This window comes from Carassius gibelio, chromosome A14 (assembly GCF_023724105.1).
Source record: "Carassius gibelio isolate Cgi1373 ecotype wild population from Czech Republic chromosome A14, carGib1.2-hapl.c, whole genome shotgun sequence".
NCBI lineage: Eukaryota > Metazoa > Chordata > Actinopteri > Cypriniformes > Cyprinidae > Carassius > Carassius gibelio.
The window spans coordinates 12,620,889-12,643,483 of record NC_068384.1 but is presented as its reverse complement, the minus strand read 5'-3'; the positions used below and the strand labels follow the sequence as shown (position 1 = coordinate 12,643,483).

The 22,595-nt window shown below is 35.9% G+C and overlaps 1 long non-coding RNA gene across 1 annotated transcript in view; it reads left to right on the top strand.

Annotated features, from left to right (window-relative positions):
* LOC128027528 (uncharacterized) overlaps positions 1-22,595 on the top strand; it is a 57,197-nt gene that overhangs the window by 28,106 nt on the left and 6,496 nt on the right. Inside the window, exons 4-6 of the long non-coding RNA XR_008186750.1 lie at positions 16,256-16,367; positions 17,977-18,007; positions 19,077-22,057. This is a non-coding gene — a long non-coding RNA (uncharacterized LOC128027528). The remainder of the gene's footprint in view (positions 1-16,255; positions 16,368-17,976; positions 18,008-19,076; positions 22,058-22,595) is intronic.

Sequence of the window (22,595 nt, the reverse complement as noted above, 5' to 3'; positions counted from 1 at the left end):
GCAGGGTTCTGGAGTGTCAGACATTAAGGACATCTGTTCAGACATACACAACGTCTCTCTCTCTCACTGGTTTCACCACCTCTCCTTGGTGGCAGGCTATTTCAGAAACAGACTTCCGTTCCAAACATTTGACCATCCCCTTTTCTGAATAATCACACTTGATGTGGTTTGACTAATAAATGCATGCAGTAAATATTTATTTACAATACTTTAGTTTTTATTATATTATATAAGGCTGTCGATTTAACATGTTAATTGGGTGCGATTAATTTTGGTAAAAATAATGCATTAAAATGTTTAATGCATTTAACACACCCCACCATGGCGCAAACTGGTTTGTTATCTTATTGTTCATTGCAGACAGTTTATAATGAGCATGATGCAGGACAAATGACTAACTGCACGAGGGGGGGTTTCAGAATGAAGTTATATGCCCCTAAAATTCAAGATGTGAGTGCAAAACGTGGCCCTGTATGTTTTTTATTTTTATTTTTTATATTTATATCATATGATATAATAATATCACAAGAGCAATTGTGCTTGCTACATGATTGCAAAAGTAATATTATACAATAGTTCAGTAATCAAAGTTAATATTGTGTTTAATTTTAGGCACAGTATTGTCTTTATTGTCTGTTTTGCTAATTTTCACCAACGAAAATCCATGAATATATATATATATATATATATATATATATATATATATGTATATATATATATATATATATATATATATATATATTATCATTATTTACGCAATGTTGAATCAAAATTATCTTTTTTTAGTTTATTTTTGTGATGTCTATTCAACATTACAATTGGAATGGCTTTTCTTTTCAATTAATTTAATTGGCACACTATATAATAAATACTTTACAGCCCTATATTGTGTTATACTAATTATGATTTTAAGCCATTAAAAATGTTTAATCATGTTTAAACCCTTTTTTACTGAAAAAAAGAAGAAAAAAAAGAAAAATGAGAGCTAGAACTTTTCTGACAGCTCTTCTAATTAATGAATTTATTATAAAACGCAAAAACCCACTCTCAATTGGTCTCTGTCTTGTGTATTGTAAAGCAAACTCATGCTGTGCTGTTTTCTTGAAGGAAAAAAATAAAATTTTTCACTTTTGTTCTTTTCATTTAATGTTTTCATATGTTTTTCTAATCTCTCTGTGTGATCCTAATGCACACGTAAACTCTCATCATTGCCGTACATTTAAAACTCTTTTGAACCAGGAGAAACTGCTGTATGTTGTATCTGTTAGGAGAACACAAGAACCGCTGTGTCTTCCACTGCTCAATATGTGTCTGCCTGTCACTAAAAGAGAAAACACTCAACCTGCCCTGATCTGGTGTGTCCAGCACATGTAGATTATGTTATGCCATATTACTGTATTATATTACTTAGATGTATAATTTGCCTCTTTAAATTTAATACTTTATCTTATTTTATTTCTAACTTATACACTTACATACACTAATTATTTTTGCACTACATGCTTAATACTTTTAATATATTTTTATTATTACTATTATTCTTTTTCTTTCTGATAATACATATGTGCACTATTTGTAAGCAGCCCAGCTGCAACTGCTTTGGCAATACAAATGTACAGTTTTTGTCATGCCAATAAAGCTCACTTAAATTAAATTGAAAATATTGCCTCTTGCTGTGTGCTTTGCAGTGTCGAATTGACACTAAGAATCAGCACAGTATTTTTGTTTACAATCCCAACCTCTGTATTGATGTTCATGGACATTGTTTTCGTAGATCCACTTCATCCTGCCTGAAAGCAATTGTTACAGTTCTGAATAAGAAGATTGCATTTTGTGAACATTCCCACATACAATCTCATCATGTCAGTATGCCTCACAGAGTCGTGTGTGCATGTGTGTGTGTGTGTGTGTGTGTGTGTGTGTGTGTGTGTGTGTGAACATCATCATCTCTATGGTACTACTGTCACCCTTCCCCTGGGTAAGACACTGCACACAGGGTTTAAGCAGATGGCAAATCTCTCTCCCTGGGGTATCAACTTACAGCCTTCGCTCGTTCTTTCTTCCACTGTTTTGCTTTCTGTGCATATCTGATCCCTATTTTTCTTCTCACTGGTATTTTTTTTTCTCTCTGACAGACAGAACAGAGAGGGACATCCACTTGCAAATGACATCTTTCCTGCCCCGTCTCTCCTGTCTCTTTCATCTCGTCTGTCTCCATCTTTCCTCCTTTGCCCTCCCTGTGTAATTAACTAGGTTTCAGTAACAAACCTTTGGGCTTTGGGGTTGCTATGGTTACCTCTCTCTCTCTCTCTCTCCTTACTGATTTCTATTTGTCAGTCTATCTCCGTTGTTAAATTGTGTGTGTGCATGTTTGTCCTTTCTTCAGAGGCTGTGTCTATTTGTTTGAAAAAAATGTGTTTGTCTTGGCCTACATTAACTCCATCTGGTAAATTATTTGTTGGCTCATAAGCTCATCACTTATCATGCGGTTTAATGTCCATGTGCAGAGGTGTAATGAATTTTAAATGGGAAAAAATAATCAGCAATCTTATTGCTCATTTGTGTTTCAACTTCACTGTCTGATCATGAAACAATGTTGTCTCAGTGCTTCATTGTTGTGCAACAGCCTTGTACCCGATGCAAATTTTTGAGTATATTTATATTTCATTCAGGTCTAGTAATGAAAAATTAGCTCTGCATCTACAAGTTTAATTTGTACAAGTGGGTAAAGGCTTTTGTTTCACCTATGACACAGGTTCAAGAACCTGATTTTTACTGAATTGATGGAAATGTCAATTAGCACTTTAAATGTCCAGGCTCACGACTTTATTTAGCTTAGTTTACTAAGCAAGCAGAAAACTGTATAAGATTTAAACATTTAAAGGGTTCATATAGTGAAAAATATTATATTATACACTACCATTTTTTAAAACAAATTCATATTTTTTGTTGGCAGGAACAAATTAAATATCACTTAAAGATATTTATAATTATTGCTGAACAACTGTTTTCAACACTGATGATGGTAAGAAACTTAGTTGTGCACCAAATCAGCTTTGCCACCACAGCAAATCACAAGTTTTTTACACTGATTTTTGGTTAAATGAAGATGGTAAGCATAAGAAAAATTTTTCCAAGAACATTGGTAGTGTATTAATATAGAGTTCTTTAACTTATTCTCATACTTGACCTTCTAACCTCTGATTGAATTTGTATTGTCAGCCACCAGCAAGACATTAATTTGGTTTTAAGCCGCAGTTTTTTCTTGCTGTAATGTCTCTGACATCTTCCCTGAAGAGTGCTCGGTTTTCTTTTTGTTGTTTCAGCTAACAAGACACTTCTGGGTGGTGGAGGAGGTGAGTCAATTCTTCTCCCCCCTCTTTTTCAAAGGCTGAATGAGACAAATCTAGACACAGCTCAAGAGGGAAAAGACATTAGAGGAGAGAAGCATTGGAGAGGTGAGAGGAATTAGAAGGTGAAAGAGAGCAAGTGAGAATCAGCAGGTGGAAACAAAGGTGAGAGAGCGAGGACGTATGTGTGTGATGGGAACTGTTGTCAGCCTGAGGCTTAGCACTTTTCAGAATTTGAACAGACGATCTCTGATAGCTTCGTGAGTGAGAACAGAGGCACTATTTGAGGAGCAAAAGAGCGATTAGAGAACCAGCGAGATGAAATGAGTGCTAAACTCTTAAACCTTCTCTGATAGAGCTGTCCTTCCCTCCCAATGTGCACACAGACATGCCCCAACATCGACTAGAGAAAAACAATTCATCAGCAGATTATAATGAATAAAACATCGGAATTAAAGAGAGACTGTGCTTTTTCAAAACTGTTTGCTTACAGTGATTTATTAAGAAGTATTTTGATCTGACAAGATGGTAGATCATCTCAGAAATACAGTAAAGCCTTCAGATTTCTCCCATCTATCTGTACATACACAAATTCATCAAACAGTGAGCTTCTTCGGCATTGCAGCTTCACAAAAAGTTAATTCTTAACTAATATTTAAAGGACAGAAAAGTACCATGCTGCCATGATGTTTTGGATATGCTGTCATGGTAATTCTATGTATTTTTTTATGTTTCCTGATAGATTTTGTACTATTGTTTGTAAGTAGAATCAGGACTATACAGTCATTGTTAGACATCCAACATATAAACTACAGCCCATCAAATAAGTTGTTTTCTCCAGAGGATCCGTAAATGTCTGCAATTATTTCCGATTGCACTTTTAGTCATTAGTTATGGGCCTGTAATGTTCCTGCTCCCGAGAGGTTCTAAAGAACAAATGTGTTACATGTAACAACTGTTTTTCCAATAGATTGTGCACAGTATGAAACCACCTCTAACCTTAAATAGCAACAGTAGCTATCTCATACCAGCACACCCTTTTCAACCAGGCTAGCTGCTAAACTATCTTGACGGTATTAAAGGGATCATATGATGCTGCTAAAAAGAACATTATTTTATGTATTTGGTGTAATGCAATGTGTTTATGCGGTTTAATGTTCAAAAACACATTATTTACCACATACTGTACATTATTGTATCTCCTCTATACCCTGCCTTTCTATAAATGCATACATTTTTACAAAGCTCATTGTTCTGAAAAAAGCAAGGTGTGCTCTGATTGGCCAGTTATACAGTGCGTTGTGATTGGCCGAATGCCTCAAGTGTGTAACGGAAATGTTACGCCCCTTAACATACTGTGTCATCTCCCAGACCAGCAGCATGAAACTCAGTCCGGCTGCTCTGCTCGTGCACATTATATCATCGGTTCTCTTTTAGCAGTTCAGTCAATGTACTGCTAGACTAAGAAGATCCAGTTAAATAGAAAGATTCATTCGCGATCTGGACATCACTAGAAGAGACAAAACCAATAAAACCCATTACAAACGAGGCATTTGTTGCATCCAGTGGGGACATAATTACTGATTATAATGACTTATACTGTTGCGTATAGTGCTGCGTAAACATAAAACCATATCTGCATTTGTCATCGGAGAAACAACAAACAACAAGCTCTACTCTACACTGCTCAAAACTTGTGTTTGAATCATCGTTGGCAAATAATTTAAATATAAAAAACTTACTTACAGGCTGTGAGTCACAGACTGCCCCACTTTAAAGAAACAGCCTTAGTGCCACAGACACACTGTAGGCTACTAACAGCGAGAATAAAAGCCTTCTTTCTTTGCATAAACATTTGTGCGGAGCTATGCAAATCTTCCCACATTGTGAGGTAGACATGTGGAGGTGTGTTAGAACGAGCGGTTTTAGGAGGGAGTGGACAAGTCTTAACTTTTTTGCAACTTTACAGATCTTCTTTATGCACCAAGAGCTTGTAACACTCCAAAGAGAAAGGAACATTTTAAATTGCATCATATGACCCCTCAGATGAGAACTCAAAATTCTCTTATCACTTTACATGCACTAATGTCATTCCAAACTTGTATTCATTCCTTTCTTCTGTAGAACACAAAAGATTTGTGACCCTGGAGCACTAAACCAGTTTTAAGTTGCACGAGTATATTTGTAGAAATAGCTAAAATAAATTGTATGGGTCAAAATTATAGATTTTTATTTTATGCCCAAAATCATTAGGATATTAAGTAAAGATCATGTTCCATTAAGATTTTTTGTAAATTTCCTAATGTAAATGTTTTAAAACTTAATTTTTGATTAGTAATATGTATATCTAAAAACTACATTTCTACAACTACAACCCTTTAATTTTTTTTTGCATCATCAGATTCCAGATTTTCAAAAATTTACCTTTATGACTGGTTTTGTGGTTCAGGGTCACAATTTCCCTCCATCTTATACATTGCAAATCAAAACTTGTTTGGACCCCAGTGCTCTTCAGAATATTGTCCTTTGTGTTCCATAGAAGAAAGTCAAACATGTTTGGAAATAAATGGAGGCAAGTAAATGATGACACAATTTTCATTTTTGGGTGAGCTATTCCTTTAGGACAGCATTTAAAAATAAAACACACTTCTCTAGGAATGCTTGTTCTGGCTCTTTTTCTTTTCACACAAATAAAATAGGGTAATATGTGATAAATAAACCTTTAATTTTTTTGGTGGCAAGATAATGTACAGTCATTAGCACAACGTGATAGTAAGAAAGAGTAAAATTAGAGAAAAATAAGAAAGTAAAATTTCTTGTAAATTAAATTATGAACCATTTAAAAATAAACTGCAATATTTCACACAACAAACAGACTAGTTGTCATGTGTGAGACTATAAATGAGTGTTGATTGGAAATGCAAATACTGTCAATAGCTATGATAATTGTACATATTTAATTTTGTTTACCCACCTGAAATGTGTTATGCCAAATCCAATGTACATTATTACCATTCAGAAGTTGTTGTTTTTTGTTTGTTTGTTTTCTTAAGAAATCAATTCAGTTTTATTCAGAATGGATGCATTAAATTGATCACAAGGTGACAGTTAATCCATTTATCATATTAAATTTTAATAATTGAATAGAAATGCTATTCATTTTGAACTTACTATTAATCAAAGAATATATCACACAGAATACAAAGAATATTAAGCAGCACAGATGTTTTCAACATTAATAATAATAAATGTTTACTGATTAGCAAATCAGCATATTAGAATGATTTCTGATGGATCATCTGATGCTGAAGACGCTTTTGTGAGCATAAGATACTTCGGTAACACTTTAGAATAAGGTTCCATTAGTTAATGTTAGTTAACTACTTTCGTTAACATGAACTAAGCAAGAACAATCCTTCTACAGCCTTTATAAGTCTTAGTTCATGTTAATTTCAACATTTACTAATGCATTATTTAAATGAAAAGTTGTGATTGTTAACATTAATGCACTTTGAATTACCATGAACTAACAATGAATAACTGTATTTTCATAAACTAACATTAACGAAGATGAATAAATACAGTAATAAATGTATTATTCATTGTTTGTTCATGTTAATTTATACATTAACTAACATTAACTAATGGAACCTTATTCTAAAGTGTTACCGATACTTATTTTGAAAACATTAAAAAATATTACTCACTCTAGAGATTTGAACAGAAATTATATTGTAGATACCCTGTCTGTTTGAGAGGTGTGTGTGCATTTTGAAAGTGCATTGCAATATGTAATGTATGTAATTTACTGTAGCAGTCTGCTATGCAAATAAATAGAAATGTCCAACTCTTGACTCAGTATTTGCGTGTATGCATGTGAATGTAAGCGTGTGCCGCTCTTGCTCTCTGCCCGTGTTAAGTGCCTGCCCGTTAGCTAATCAATACCAGTAATAAATCTGCACTTGAGAATCCTACTCATCAGAACCACATCTCACACACAAACACAAATTCAGAAGTGTGCACTGCTGTATATTGACCTGTTTTTTTTTATGCAGTTCCTCAAACAAAAATGGCAGATGCGATTGATTTAGCCTTGACCTTCACCTCCCTTTTTTGAAACCTCACTGTCAGTTCGTGCCTCTGCATGTCTTCCATCTCCCTTTAACACTCTCTGTTTTGCTCCTCACCCATCCTTCTGTCTATCTGCCCTACACCATCACCTCTTCTCCTCCTCACTCCTAACACTCAACACCTCTTTTCTCTTTATTTCTGTTGTCAGTATGAAACACATTGGTTTCCTCACACTCACACTCCCTCCCTCTCTTTTTGTTGGCTCCACTCCTGAGGTTTGGTAAGGCAAACTTGGGTGATAATTAGGCAGGGACAAACTATACATCAGAGAGGACACAGCCTCAGAGCATTGCATATAGAGAGAGAGAGATGGGGGTTAGCCTCTGCCTGCTTTCTGTTTAAAGCAGGAAAAGCACTAAAGCTGAGAGGGCAAAAACAAGAGGATGTATTTAAAACAACAGAAGAGAGAATTAAGAATAGATGGATGAGTTAGGATGTGTCATATAGTGGTATATAGTTTGTTTAGGATACTGTTTTAAAAACTTTAGCACCATTCATTCTCAGTCAGCATTTTTGATGCACTGCTAAAACTATATAAATTAAAGGAATACTTCTCCCCAAAATTTAAATGTATTAATTCATTCATTACTCACCCTCAAGTCGTTCCAAACCCGTAAGACATTTGTTTGTTTTCTGCTGGAACACAAATTAGGGTCTTAGGGGTTTGGAACGACATGAGGGTGAGAAATTAACAACAGAATTTTCATTTTTTGGATGAACTAAGTATTTATATATATATATATATATATATATATATATATATAATTTTTTTTTTTTTTTTCAGTTTTAATATCTAAACACCCTTAATACAAAATTTACTTCAAATAATAATAAAAAAATTTTTCAGATAACACATCTTAAATTGTTTATTTTTATTACCTCACTGGCGAATTGTGTAGAGCATAAACCTCACTAAAGAAACTGAAAGGAAGAAACATGGTAAAGGAAAGTGCATGAGGAAGGAAAAAGAGAGGCTGTGAGCGATGGAAATAATTCATGCTGGATTTTCTACTTTCATGGTCAAATGGATCATACTTGGAAATGGCACACATAACTATAGGCGATCAAAATTTTCTGTTCATTACAGTGGGAGACATCAGATGCTCCAGATTGTACTAAAGGACACAGTGACATTAGAGTCTCTTTGGGGGTTTTGTTGCGTTTGTGGTTTAAGGTTGCGTCTTGGCATATGGCTCTTTTTTTTAAACTCCTTCAAGTCTGTTTGGGAGATTTCTTTGCCCTGTTTTTAGCCATCTGGAAAGGCACCCATGGATAAGTATTAATTGATTGTTTTATTTTTTGAGAGAATGTGTGTGCTCTGTCTTCCACTTGGCACTGAGTGTAATGTTGGTATTCTGGTTGAAAACACAGCGCGCTGGGCAAGTGTTTAGAGAGAGATAGTGCTTTGGTGTCTAGGGATTTGTGACACCGGCAAGCAGATGTGCCAGATCCAATCAAATGCTCTTACTAATGGCTGCCATGGTGACCAGCTCAGCCAATAAAAGGGTGTGTTTCAATAACACTTGTTAGTGCTGCTCAGTCCAGGCCAAACTGATTTAATGGTAAATTGAACCGTTAACGAATGCTTTTGTATGCAGGAATTTTGTGTGTGCTGCAGATGCATTTATGTTTGCATGCATGTGGTTAGATGTTGCATGGGGCTGCATTTGAAGAGCACATGTGAATGAGAAAAAAAGCTGTGCATGCAGTATAGGAAAATATTATATGTTTTTCCGTGTCACAACCCCCCTGTCAGGTAAGCAAGAAGCCAATTAGCACCTGCTAACAAGATGTCTGTGTAATATAAAAAGTGTGTGTGCACGCGTGCTTCAGTAACACAGGAAGGCAAACTATTCCCAACGGGCATACCTCGTCACCACATTCACATCTTTCGCCTTATTCCTTCCTCTCATCCTCCTTTCCTCCGCTCCAAAGCCCTGACTACAACTTCCCTCCATCTGTCCCTCTGTCTCTCTCTCTCTTTTCCTCATTTTTCTCCTCGCTTCACTGTCTCTATGGTATTTCTCTATATATATTCCCCATCTTTCTATCTTTTTATCACTCTATCTCTCGCTCCTATGGATTCTGAGCACATATCAGCAAAAGTGCCAGGGTGCTGAAAACCCTCGAGTTAAACTGTTATGGTCCTCAGATTGCTGCCCTCAGTGCTATAAGAAATCAGATTTTTTTTGTGTGTCCTCAAAAGATAAATGGGGGTTGGGTTTGTAAAAAAACAAAACAAAAAACATCTGCATTAAATGTGTTTATCTAGTGGAGATTCATTTTAGTATGTGTTGACTTTGGATCTTCTAATTTTGGTTTAGCTTTCAGTGAAGGCAAACAAGGTTTCATTCTTCAATATATAATCATAACCTAATCCTAACAGAAAATGGCATATAAACATCTGTCTGAAATGTTTGTGATGTAGGATGATGAATTCAGAATCATTGGGTAGAATTAAACCTGGGCATCTTTTCCAGTATGCTGGATGGATAAGGGGAAGAGCAAACCTTGCTTGTGTTATGCTTTATCGCTTCATAGTCAGAGCCATACTTCTGTAGAAACTAAATTACACTTCATAAATGTCATAAAGTAAAAAATTTTCAAGGTTTTTCATTTCCAGTCTTAGGATTGTACGCAGGTGCTGTGCAACCTCTGTAGGGAAATGTTAAGCAGTCGCGTACATGTTGCATGCTGCCATATGAATAAATGAATAAACCATCAACACAAACCTTTTTGCTTATCACCCCCCCCCCCCCATCCATCTCCCTCTCATTCACTCTTCCAGAGAGTGTTCAGTAATTACGTAGTCAGACAGTGTTTACAGAACCAAGCGCACTTTAATTTATTCGCACACTTAGCAGTAATTTCCTTGTCTAATTTATGATCCCCCCCACCGTACCTAGCTGTTCAGAGACAGAGATGCACACGCTGCTGATTCTCCAGCACCAACCCCCCATCCCAACAACACTCACACATACATACATTTGCCTCATACTCTAGCCTATCCTCTTTGTTAAAATTTACTTAATCTTTACTTGATTTTTCTCTCCAAGTTTGTGTTTTTCTTTCTCATCACTCTCTTTGTACTGTACTAAACCGTGGGAAGTTGAACAGTAAATATCAGCAGTTATTGCAAAACTGGAATTAGTGTTTGAATCGGTCCTCTGCACACTGCTTTTATAATAACTGATCTAATTATAACCTACTGTATGTATGAACAGTTGTTTAGGCTATTTGGGATTTGTGAGCTGTGAAAATGTTACATTTCAAATTAAAAAATTTCTGTTTTTTGTTTTTTACCCACTTTTATAGAGCATCATGAAGATGTGGGTTAGAATACATTCCCTATCTCTCTAACTAGATTTTAATATTTTCTTTCTTACATTTGTATATGCAAAACTGGCTGATACAAATGCTTGGGTGTTCAGCCAATCCCCAAGTGTCATATCTGGGTTTTAAATAATGCTCAGGTCACTCCTTTAGTGGAAATCTATTTTTTCATCCATTATGTCAGCTAACAGATTATGAACACAATGATCATTTGGAAAAGTAATGGCAAACCTCTCCTCAACATGGTTTTAGATTAGAGATGTCAAGAAGAGTTTAAAGGGATAGTTCACCCCAAAACTTACATTCTGTCATCATTTACTCACCCTCATGTTGTTCCAGATCCATAAAAAAAAAAGCCTAAATTAAATCTGTTCATCATATAATGTGTACATATCTCTTTACAATATGTCAATAAAACTCATTAAAAAAAATTCATTTTAAAATGCCTTGATCTTGGATCTTCAATTTTTCTTGTCACCTAGCCTTTCAATGAAGGGTAACTTCAGGTTTCATTAAAAAATTGTTGTAATTTGTCTGATGTATTTGGGATGACAGTGCTAAGCATTTAAATACTTTTCTGTCCCAGCTTAATATCCAGAGTCAATTATAAGTATAGCTTATGCTGTAAATACTATGTTTCCGTGGTGCAATGAAAACTCCCTTATTGTTGTTCTACACAACAACACTCACTCAACCAATGGGGTGAGTGGGGGGTGGGGCTATCATATTATACAATCAATGATTGATGTGGGTGTATTTGGAAACCTTTTTTGAAAACAAAGTTTGTTTTTGCAGTTCCGTTTGGTGGCACAGAAATTATATGTGGAAAGCATTCCTAAATACAGGCAAAATCTCAGATTTGAGTGTTTGTGTAGAGTATTGTCATGTTTTGACTGCCTGAGCTGCAGTTTGCACGCGTGCTCGCACATCTGTTGCCTGTTGGATGAGGATAGTTTGTGTCTTATAAGAAAACAGAAGTATAGTAATAACACATGTGCTCCCAGGTTGAGGGGGTGAGTAGAAACCCAGTGGATCTCATTGGTGTGTGAAAGGCAGAATGTGCAGCTCCTGTTAGTCCCTAAGTCCACCTGTGTACCAATACATTCTTGACTAGGGACGCAACCATACAAAACAACCATTGCTAGGGAGGAGAAAGAGAAAAGAGAAGCATATTTATCAATACACACACATACACATACTCTTCCTGAGCCTTCATTTCCCTTTGTGGCCAATTAACTCTAATTAAAATACACACAGGCCAATGGAACACCCACCCTTCTCTTCTATTATCCAACTAATCCCTTTTCTCTATCTCTCCCACTCTATCCATTGTTTGCTCATAGACTGGATGAATAACAAGGTTCAGTTGCTTAATTATACTTATTAAACAATCCAATGAAATATACTGTACGTTTACAATAACCTCAAATTCCATGCTGTTATTTGGAATTAATTTTGGGCCACTGCTTTCTCAAAATCAAAGCATTTTCTTGTCAAAACTGATCAGATGAATGCAAAAATGAAAGGAGAGAAAACTACTTGCAGGCCGTCGTGCTCGATCGGCCGGTGACTGCTGGTTCATTGTAACTCAACTGTCAAGCAGATCTGAATTTGAGAAAAAGGAGAGAAACACAAAAAGTGAGTCAAACACCTTCAGACCTTTCAGATGATAAGCAGTCCGTCTTAGCTGGCTGCCTTTTTTAAATCGACACTCCTGCTCCCCTGATGCAGAATGTGGATATAGTTGTGCATGGTGACTATTTCTCCAGGGGGTTTGGTGGGAGAGTCCAGGGCCTCCCTTTGTGCACGAGACGGGAGGCTTGGGTTTGGTCTGGATGAGTGAACAGTGAGACTTGGTAGCAGAAAGACAGACAACCTTTCAATGAGAGGGAGAGAGAGGAGGAAAGAGAAAGTGAGCGGGCAGGAGGAAGGAGGGAAGAAGGGGGGAACAAACACAGGAGTGATTTAGAGCTTGATAATAGCAAGTTTAGAGTAGATTCATCGATACGTTATGGGTGTTGTCAGGTTTCTGTATGGGAGCTGTGTGGGCAGAAAGAACAGTGTGTTTTCTCAGGATCAGGAAGCTATGAAAAAATAAAATGCTTTAGAAGAGGGTGTACGACCACATGCACACTGATGCTGTGACCCAGCATATAAGAGTACAAAGCCACAAAAAGTAGAGAAATACGTTACATAAATAATCTTAAACAATAATAATAAAATAATTAATAAAATTAATAATTAAATAAAATATGCAACATGTAAATAAAAATAAGGGGCAATAAAATACTAATACAGTAATTTATATAAAAAATTAGCTATTTAAATATGAATGTATTTTTAAATAAAATAATATATATAAATTCTTGGTTTGTTGTTTTAGTATTTTATTGGCCCTTATTAATTTTAGAAACAGCTATGTATGATTATTATTAAAAAAACAAAAACACCAAATCACTTGTTGCTGAATAAATTATATAAAGTTTTATAATTTATATATAAAATAATTAATAAATAACTAATAAATAAATGAATAATATATGCATTTAGCAGATGCCTTTTATCCAAAGCGACTTACAGTGCATTCAGGCTAACATTTTTTACCTAACATGCGTTCCCTGGGAATCGAACCCACAACCTTGCGCTGCTAACATACAAGTGTTTCTTTATATGCATGTCAGGTTTCAACACAAATGTTAAATAATAATAATAACAAAAATAATTTCTTTATTTTTCATTTTGTGTTGAATCCCTGACATGCATAAGTACACAGAGACACTTGTTGTATGAAAGGTAACTCATCCAATTAACAGCTTTAATTATCCATTCCAGAAAACAGTGTTTAACTACAAAGTTCTGAATCTATTGTGCTACACTCCAACTCTAACACTCCATTGTAAGAGTGCTTGTGTGGGTTTGTTTTAGAGAGCAAACAGGAGCGACAGAGGAAGAGTTGAGCAGTTCGATATCTGAACCTCCCACCAGTGTTTCGCAGTTTGCTTTAACCTCCAGCTGCACCTGTGTCTGCAGTGATTATGTCATCCTGTCTCTCTTTCTGGATTCTACACCCGCTTTAGCAGATCATGCTCTGCCACAAACATGACAACACTTTTTGATACTGTACTTCCAGTCAAACATATGCCCAATGTTCTCTGTTGTTCTTTCCTTTCATTGTTTCCTTTTGCATTTCATATGCGAGTGTCAGCAAGTCGGGATGTGTTTCAGTGTGAGTTATGTCCCTGCCCAGCTTGATGTATGACGGTGCCGCTGGACTAAACAAACAGAGGTGGATCGATGCTGTAAACACTGCGGAGTGCAGCGAGACAGCTCGCAGAGAGGTGTCGTGGAGGGATGTGGGGGTGGATAGATGAGCGAAAGAGGAGTGGGAGTGTAACTGATGGTGAACTGCTGGATGTCCAAAGGACAAGCGGGGCAAAGGGGAGAGATTGAGGACATGCCACTTATGTGACACACAAGGACACTAGACATTGAGAGGACAAATGGATGAATGTTTTAGACAGAAAAGGAGGACAGGGGAAATGGACATGATGTCTGCAGTTGAGCTGTGTCAATGGGACGAGGAAACAGGAAATTGAGATGAGAGGGTGCAGGGTCGAGACAAGTGGGGCTTTAGTAATTGAGAAATGGACCGATGGCAGAGATGGGACCAACAAAAAGAAAGTGCAGTTTGTGTAAGCGAGGAGGGCTAATAAAAATCTAGACATAATGAATAAACGAGTTTGTGACACATGAGGGATTCTTCAGCTTTCTCCTATAAAGGCATTGCTAAAGCAAATGCTGTTATTATTATTATTTTAATTTGGTAGCATTTATGTGTAAAACAATTACAGTCTAGACATGTTTAATTTAAAATTTAAATTTAAATGTATGCATTTAGCAGACGCTTTTATCCAAAGCGACTTACAGTCCATTCAGGCTATCAATTTTTACATATCATGTGTTCCCGGGGAATCAAACCCACAACCTTGCGTTTACTTGCTTGCTAGCGCAGTGCTCTACCAGTTGAGCTACGGGAACAATTTAATTTTAAGTTTAATTGACACATCTAGTTATACAGACTTAGAAAAATGCATTTCATGTAAACACATTTTAGATATAAAAGTAAAAAAAAAAATCTACTTTGGAATGCATAAAATCGATAACTTCCTTTTTGAACTAGAATAAAATCCCTAATTTGATGCTTTGAGCTGTTTCCTGTTACTCTTATTAGCGTGTACCATGGAAACCATAGCATCTGCCAACATTTATTAGTTTCAGCCACTGCTACTGTTATTACAGTAAACAGTGGTAACATGCCAGTAAAAAGATTGTGTAATCAATTACACAGTTTGAAGCTGATTCCATATGAACTCTTATATTTATTTTTAATAATTGCAGTCACTATGGTTTTGTGCCAGAAACTGTGGTTACCATGGTAAGATATCAAACCCTCTCAATGCATACCACCCTCATGTCATCAGTACAGCAGTTACTGTGAAGAGATATCTTGATGCTATGGAGTAATATATCATTATATATTATCATACCTCATCAGAAGAAACAAGCCAAAAGACCCCCCAAGAGAAAACTTTTTTCTTTCTTTCTATGAGTAAATCACACTGAAATACAAAGGCCAAGTTCTGTTAAAACCAATATCACTCAAATTGATATGAAATATCAGTACTAACACCACTATGAAATGTAACTTTTTTGCTATTGATGGTTCACTGGGTAATTTATAGTGCTTTGACATGTTCAAAAAATAATAATTTTTGCATTTAGTAGACCTAAATTTTAAATTATACATTTCCGTTTACTATAATTTCAGAATATGGTCAGATTCCTTTTTTTTATTTTAAACTATTAATACTGTTAAACGTTTTTTTAAATGACTTGTTAATAAGGGTTTTCACCTTTTTAAACGAATGACTTAAATTAAAAGATGTAAATCTGACCATATATTTAGATGAATCAGTTGTCTCAATATAACAATGTAACTGCACAGATGTGCAGACTAAACAAAGTGAATTTTCTCTTGTCCATTTAAGTTACTGCAAGGAAGTAATTGCATTTTTAAAATATATTTTAAAGAAAGATTGGATTTAAAAAAGTAGTCGTCTATTATGCCCCAGGGCTATATTTGATCAAAAATACAATAAAACATTTGAAATATTATTACAATTTAAAATAACTTTTTCCCATTTTTTAATAGATTTTTTTCCTGTGATGGTATTGTAAATGTAATTACTGTCACTTTTGATAAATGTAATGAATACTTGCCAAATGAAAAAAATCTTTGAACAGTATCATGAACAAATTTGTGATTTAGAAACATAAACCGATAAAAGGGAGGTGTAAAGACATCAAGTTGAAGTTATGAAACACATTCACATATTTTTCTGATATTTTTGTATGACTTCTGTCTGTCTTTGGCTTCACAGATGTTATTCACCCCGTGGGGCCAATAGTCCATGAGAGAGAGAGGAACAAGCACTGAGAAACTGTTTTTATAACTGTCTGCACACAGCAACTAAGAACCACCTGCGGACTGTGGTGAGGGTCTCAACACACACACACTCATAATAGATTCAGACGTGATGTCTCGGCTACTTGAATATGATGTATAGCTACTTATATGCAATTTTAACGGCCCACCGCAATGTTAAACTCTCACCTTATTACTCATATCTCACAGCTGCGTCATGGTATGAGAATCAAAAAGCCAGCAATCCAGTCATAACACAGCACATAACTCGCACTCCACTAGTGCTAACAATTTTATAAGAATCTACTTAAACAGTTGAGAGCCATTTCAGCTTTATTTCTTTCAGAGATTGATTTATTGAAGACAGGTTATTGCATGTATAAAATATTTTAACAATGCACCAGCAAGGATAAAAATACACACAGGCACAGCTTATATCTACTGATAAAAAATTATTTAGGAAAGAGTGAGTGAGTGCATCATAACGTATCATGGGGACTTCCTGTTTATCTTTATTGAAAAGGTGTTTACTGTAAAAAAAAAAATATCTTTAACCAAGTGTTGTGTTCTTAGGTATAGACAAAACAAATAGCTCATAATTTATACCCTCATGTCATTTCCTGTGATATTTTTGTTTTATTTACTGTATATACTTTTATTGTGTTTATCAGTATTTTAAGTTTTAAGCATTTTGTTATGTGCTTTTGTCATTTTTATTTATCTTTGCATTGCTATGCATATGTAATACAATTTTATTCCAGTTATAGTTTTAGTAATTTTAGTACTTCACCTTATTTCAGTTGGTTTGCCAAGCCAACATATCCGATTTTCATTTAATTTTTCTAATACTTGTATTTTATTTCAAACTGGTCACTTTAGCCCTGTATCATTTTTCCATGGAACACAAAAGTTGTTGTTGTGGTAAATGTTCTGGCTGCTCTTCCATGTGTTGTAAAGGCATGGAGACAGGTGATGATTGAGCTCAAATGTGAACTTAAAAGTATCGTTACAAATACTTTGATAGCTTATGAACAGAATGCAGCAAATGCAACAGTCTTATTTTGTTGTTTTAATGCTCAACATCCCCCCAATCCCCATTCACTTTCATTGTATAGAAAAGTGGCAGCCAGGACTCAGCAATTTAGCTCCTTTTGTGTTCCACAGAAGAAAGTAAGTCATTCAAGGTTTGGGAGTACATGGAGGAGAGTAAATGACAGAAAATGCATTCCCTTATTTGATTTCAAAGTGCTATCCATATGAGCTGGGGTTTGCAAAGACACAAAGTGGTTCCTTAGCAGCAAATGCTTTTAAAACACCAGCAATCGTCTGTGACTCAACCCATTTGTTTTAAAGTATAGCTTTTGTTTTTAAGGCCCTTAATTCTGGGACACAACTGACTCGTTGTCATTAGTAATGGATTGTATCTTTAATGGGTTGTAATTAATCAATTTTCAATCACCTTCCCTTGTAAAAGCTGTTGTTTTGTTGTGGTTTTGTACTAATAGGTGCAACAATAAGTGCTTTGCAAACCTTAATTTATTTTAGAATAATACAACACATTTATTTAAAGAAGCATTGACTGGATCATACATGGAAAATAAAACTATTCTTCACTCTTTTAATTACATAACACTGAAGTCTTTATTTCTTTTTTATGTCTTTTATGGTGATGTCTAGGCTTTTCCATGCATCTATACTGGAGTGCACGGTAGGGAAATCACTGCATTTTTTGCTTTTTTCTCAATCAATGTTTTTGTTTCATCTTTAATTGCTTTGTCTTACATCAATTATTTATATTTATATGCCCTTTGTATTCATAGTCTATAACTGACTGTATGTAATTGTATGTAATTTCATTGGGCTCATTTATTATTAAAACCCTGATCATTCATTAACCGCATTTATGAGCTCACATCAATGGTACTTCATTCCCTGTGTTTATGATGCTCTATCAAACCTAATCAATGGTACGTCTATGAACCTCAGCTATGCCGTGACCTCCGTGCTCATGCATGTGTTCTTACTTGTGGTTGTTTTTGTAGTAGGAACCTCATTTGAGGAATTCTGGGAGTGGATATCACTTGCAGTAGTATGAGGGATTTTCAGATTAAGGGTGGGATTAGACGGTCAGATTAGGAGAGATTAGGTGCGAGAGCATGTCACTGTGATTATAATCCCCCTTCTTAGCTATACGTGTCAAGATTAAACTCAGAAATGAACCGGCAAACAGCTTCCGTTCGAAAACAGCCACCATCAGTAATTCATTTTCAAGTCTTTAAGCAGAAAATATGGTGTCATGCATCGGCAGAATTGTGAGTTCTGACAAAGTGTGAACATTGTGATGTCTGATGCCTCTTGGTTAATCATAAAAATTACATCATTGCAATCCAAGTAATGTGTATATGTATAATATTATCAAGGTTGTTTAAATTTACTTCGTGCTGGGGCTGTCAGTTTAATTCATCAATGCCTGAAAAACAGAAATGTGATGACCAAAATCTGTCTGCATGTGCATAGATTTAAAGAACATTTCAAATATTTATTAATAAGATAATATTTTCACCTTTTGTAAATGTTTTTTCAGTGCTTTCATCTGCCACAATAATGTCTTTGAAATATCTATTTGGGTGCAATTAATTGTGATTATTTTATTTTGTCAATCAGCGTATTTTATTTAAGCCCTTTTTAATCATCATCATTTAAACGTTAATCGATTGAAAGCCCTAGTATAAATGATGTGTATTGTGTTCATGGGTTGGATGATGTGTGTGCCGCAGGATATCCCCCGATCAAGCTGTCGAAGTTGCCCTGAGAACAGCGAGAGAATACCTGGAGCCAAAACCACGAGAAGGTGTGTGTGTCCTTTCCCTGTTGGTGTTCTTTTCTTGCCATTGTTGTAACTGTTCAAAGAGGAACACACCGTAGCAAACAGATGGTGGCTGCGTAGGGAGTTACTTTTCTGAGTCAGCATGCACACACACACAAATATAACCTCGCAGTTTTAATTGGTTCCTAACGGAGCTTGTGTAGGCTTCACAGAACAGCACAAATACAACAAATCAACAAACATATTGACACAATCTCTGGCCCCTGTGACTCAGTGTGAGTCCAGACTAAATTAAACAGGAAATGAGCCATCAGGGTGTCTTTGACAAAACTTTTGCACATCTCATACTGCAGTCTCTCTCTCTCTCTCTCTTGCTTCCCTGGTCACATCTGGGTCTTTTTCCCCCTCTGTCATCTCTCACTGATCTGTCTTTCCTGTCCTGAGCTTTCATCTCACTCTGCGCTGCGTGCTTAGTTGCTCTTGCCTTCTTTTACGCTACAGACATACAAATGACAGAGACACCTTAATTACAGCACACTAATTAACCAGCACTTTGCTGCTTGCTAAACCTACCACTTACCATATCCATCCAGAAAAATAGTACACAATGGAAGACAGTATTAGTTTTGTAAATTTGTATAAACTTTTAATTATTATATATTTTATCATATTTTTAATTGATTCTACTTTTATTGTTTTTACAATTGTGTCATAATGTGTATTGCATTTTCTATAGCCCCTTTCACACTTCCATTCCGGCAAATACAGGAGTAAAGTGTTCCGGCAATTGTTCCTGGGTCGCTAGATTTTGCACTTTCACACTGCCAGTGATTACCCGGGATCTGTGTGTGCTTTCACACACAACCAGTAAAGATCCCATAACGACACTTGACATTAGGGCGTGACGTGTAATGTACGAGTCGAAAATGTTAGGTACGTTATACTTTCACTGAAGCAAGCGAACGATATCGGCATCAGCACGGAAAGTGAGGAACTAACTGATCTCTGCTTCATTACAGTTTGCACATATTTTTTCGTCGTGAGCGTTGATCTTCCTTCAAAACAGCCGGTAAAAGAGTCGCGCGATAACGTGCGTCATCACTACGACACGTCATTAGATCTGGCTTTTGTTCACACAGCGCTGAACCCGGCAATGTGACCCGGGTTCAATGCCTGAATCAATCCCGGGGACGTCTTTGCTTTCACACAGAAGGCAACCCTGCAATGTTCCGGCAATATGCCGGGTCTGACGTGCAGTGTGAAAGGGGCTTTTGAGGAGGCAAACAATATTTGGATGAGAAAATAATCAACATTACTAAGAAAAAACGTACAAAATATGTCTGTGTACATCTAAGACCATGTTTTTTTAAAGAGTAAATGTGAGGAGTAATTAAAAAATAACGGCAAAAAGTTACATAAAAGAAAGCGGTGCCTTCACGCCGGTGTGATTGGCTGATTACACTGTCAATTTGATAACGCCCACCTATCATGATCGCAGCCAGTCTGTGATTAGACCTGAATGCGTCAGGCTAGTATGGACTGACTAATTAATTACAGAGTGAACAACTCACCCACTTGGACAAAACCACTCATGTCTGGATCAAAATCAACTTGAAATGATGATGAAGACATGCGAGTGAGCCATTTTTTAGTGAACACTTAGCTTAGTTAAATTAAATTTACACATCCATTTAACCTTTTTTATTTGTTCTTTTGTTTTGGAAAGAAGGCAACTAGTAATAATAACAAACAGCACAAAATATGCACTTTTTTAAAACAAAAACTTGACTTTTATATAATTTAGTGTTACATTCTGTGTTATTGTTAATATAGCATGCAAATATAAACAAACAAAATATTATAGTATTATTTTCTCATCGATAGTGTATGGTAAATAGTTTGCTATATGCTTTTTGCCCAGAAACCAAACCGAAGATTTAACCTCGTCATTTCTGTAGCGCATTTACATATGTGCATGTTTATAATGTTACAAATGCTTTGGCAGTGTAAAGCTCAATTTTGAATCTTAATCAGACAGACAAAGCGACACAGGATGAGTGAGCCAGAGAAGGGAATGAAAAAAGACAATGCTTCAAGACTAAAGAGAGAAAAATGAGAGTGAGAGAGATTTCAGCGGCAGAGTAGGAGTGCTAGCTGGATGCAATGATGTGTTACAGGAACATGATTAGAAGCAGGAACAGCCCACCTGCCCTCACCACTGTTGTCATGGAGATGGAGGTTCTAGGATGCTGGCACGGATCTCCATGTATTCTTTTTATGTTGTTGCTTGCCATGAAGCATTTGGGACTGGAGCTGGTGTTCTGTCAAGGACAGTTAGGTCACTGGCACTGCGCCTCTCCGGCTAGAAAGACTCAGACATTAGAATATGCTAAGCGATTGCACCCAAGTGGTCTTTTTCAGAAGACCCTCTCTTCACACAAGACTGAGAAGGTTACAGGTAAAAAATGACATGTGAATTGGATAAATGAACATCTTTCTTCAGTTATATGGAATTTTTTAAGTGCAATTCACGCCACAGAAAATAATCTCAGTTTAAAAAACAAACACTTTGACAGAAATGCACTTGTAATGGAGTTCTAGAAGATGTGCAGTTGTTGTTTTAAAAAAATTATTTAGTTTCGTAATCGCTTTTATTTCATTTTCCTATATTCACATTTGTATTATTAGGATGAAGTTTTTGATATATTATCACAGTTACATTCTTCTCAGTTGTGTCTATGAAGTATTGTCGGTTTCTGCAGTAGCAGAATCAGAGCTTGAATGTGAGATTCTCTGTGGTCATTTATTTTTTATTTCCTGTCTCTTTTTCTGGTTTAATCTGCTGTCAGCTGGACCGGGTCATCTTGTGTGTGTTTCTGAAGTCTGACAAAGAGCTCTATGAAACAGTGTTGCCTGCAAGCTTCCCACAAGGTCTTTCATCACACACATGCACACAAACACATATACATGCTTGTTGGGTTTTCATGTTTCATTGGGACTTTCCATAGATGTGACTTTTATACTGTAAAGACTGTATAATCCATCCCCTAAAACTAACCCTGACAGAAAACTTTCAGCATTTTTACATTTCAAACAAAATGCACATAATTTAGTATGATTTAAAATCTGTTTTCCTCACGTCGACCGAAAATTTTCTCCACAAGCTCAAAAAAGTTATGTTTTACTATCCTTTTAGTATCCAATGTAAGGTTTACCTAGACCACAGATGTCTCTCTCTCACACCCTTATACTTTTAATGAAGTCTTCCAAACATTATTCATTAACTTTTGCATTTTAACATTGATTTGATTTCTTTACGAAATGGCAGACATTTATAACTGTTTAAAATTCATAACCACCCTTGATCATTTTTGCTTTCTAAGCAAACCATACTCAGTGGTTGTGCACTTTATCAATATGTACATTTCACAAATCTTAATCATTTGAGTATTTTTCACCTCAGAGTCTT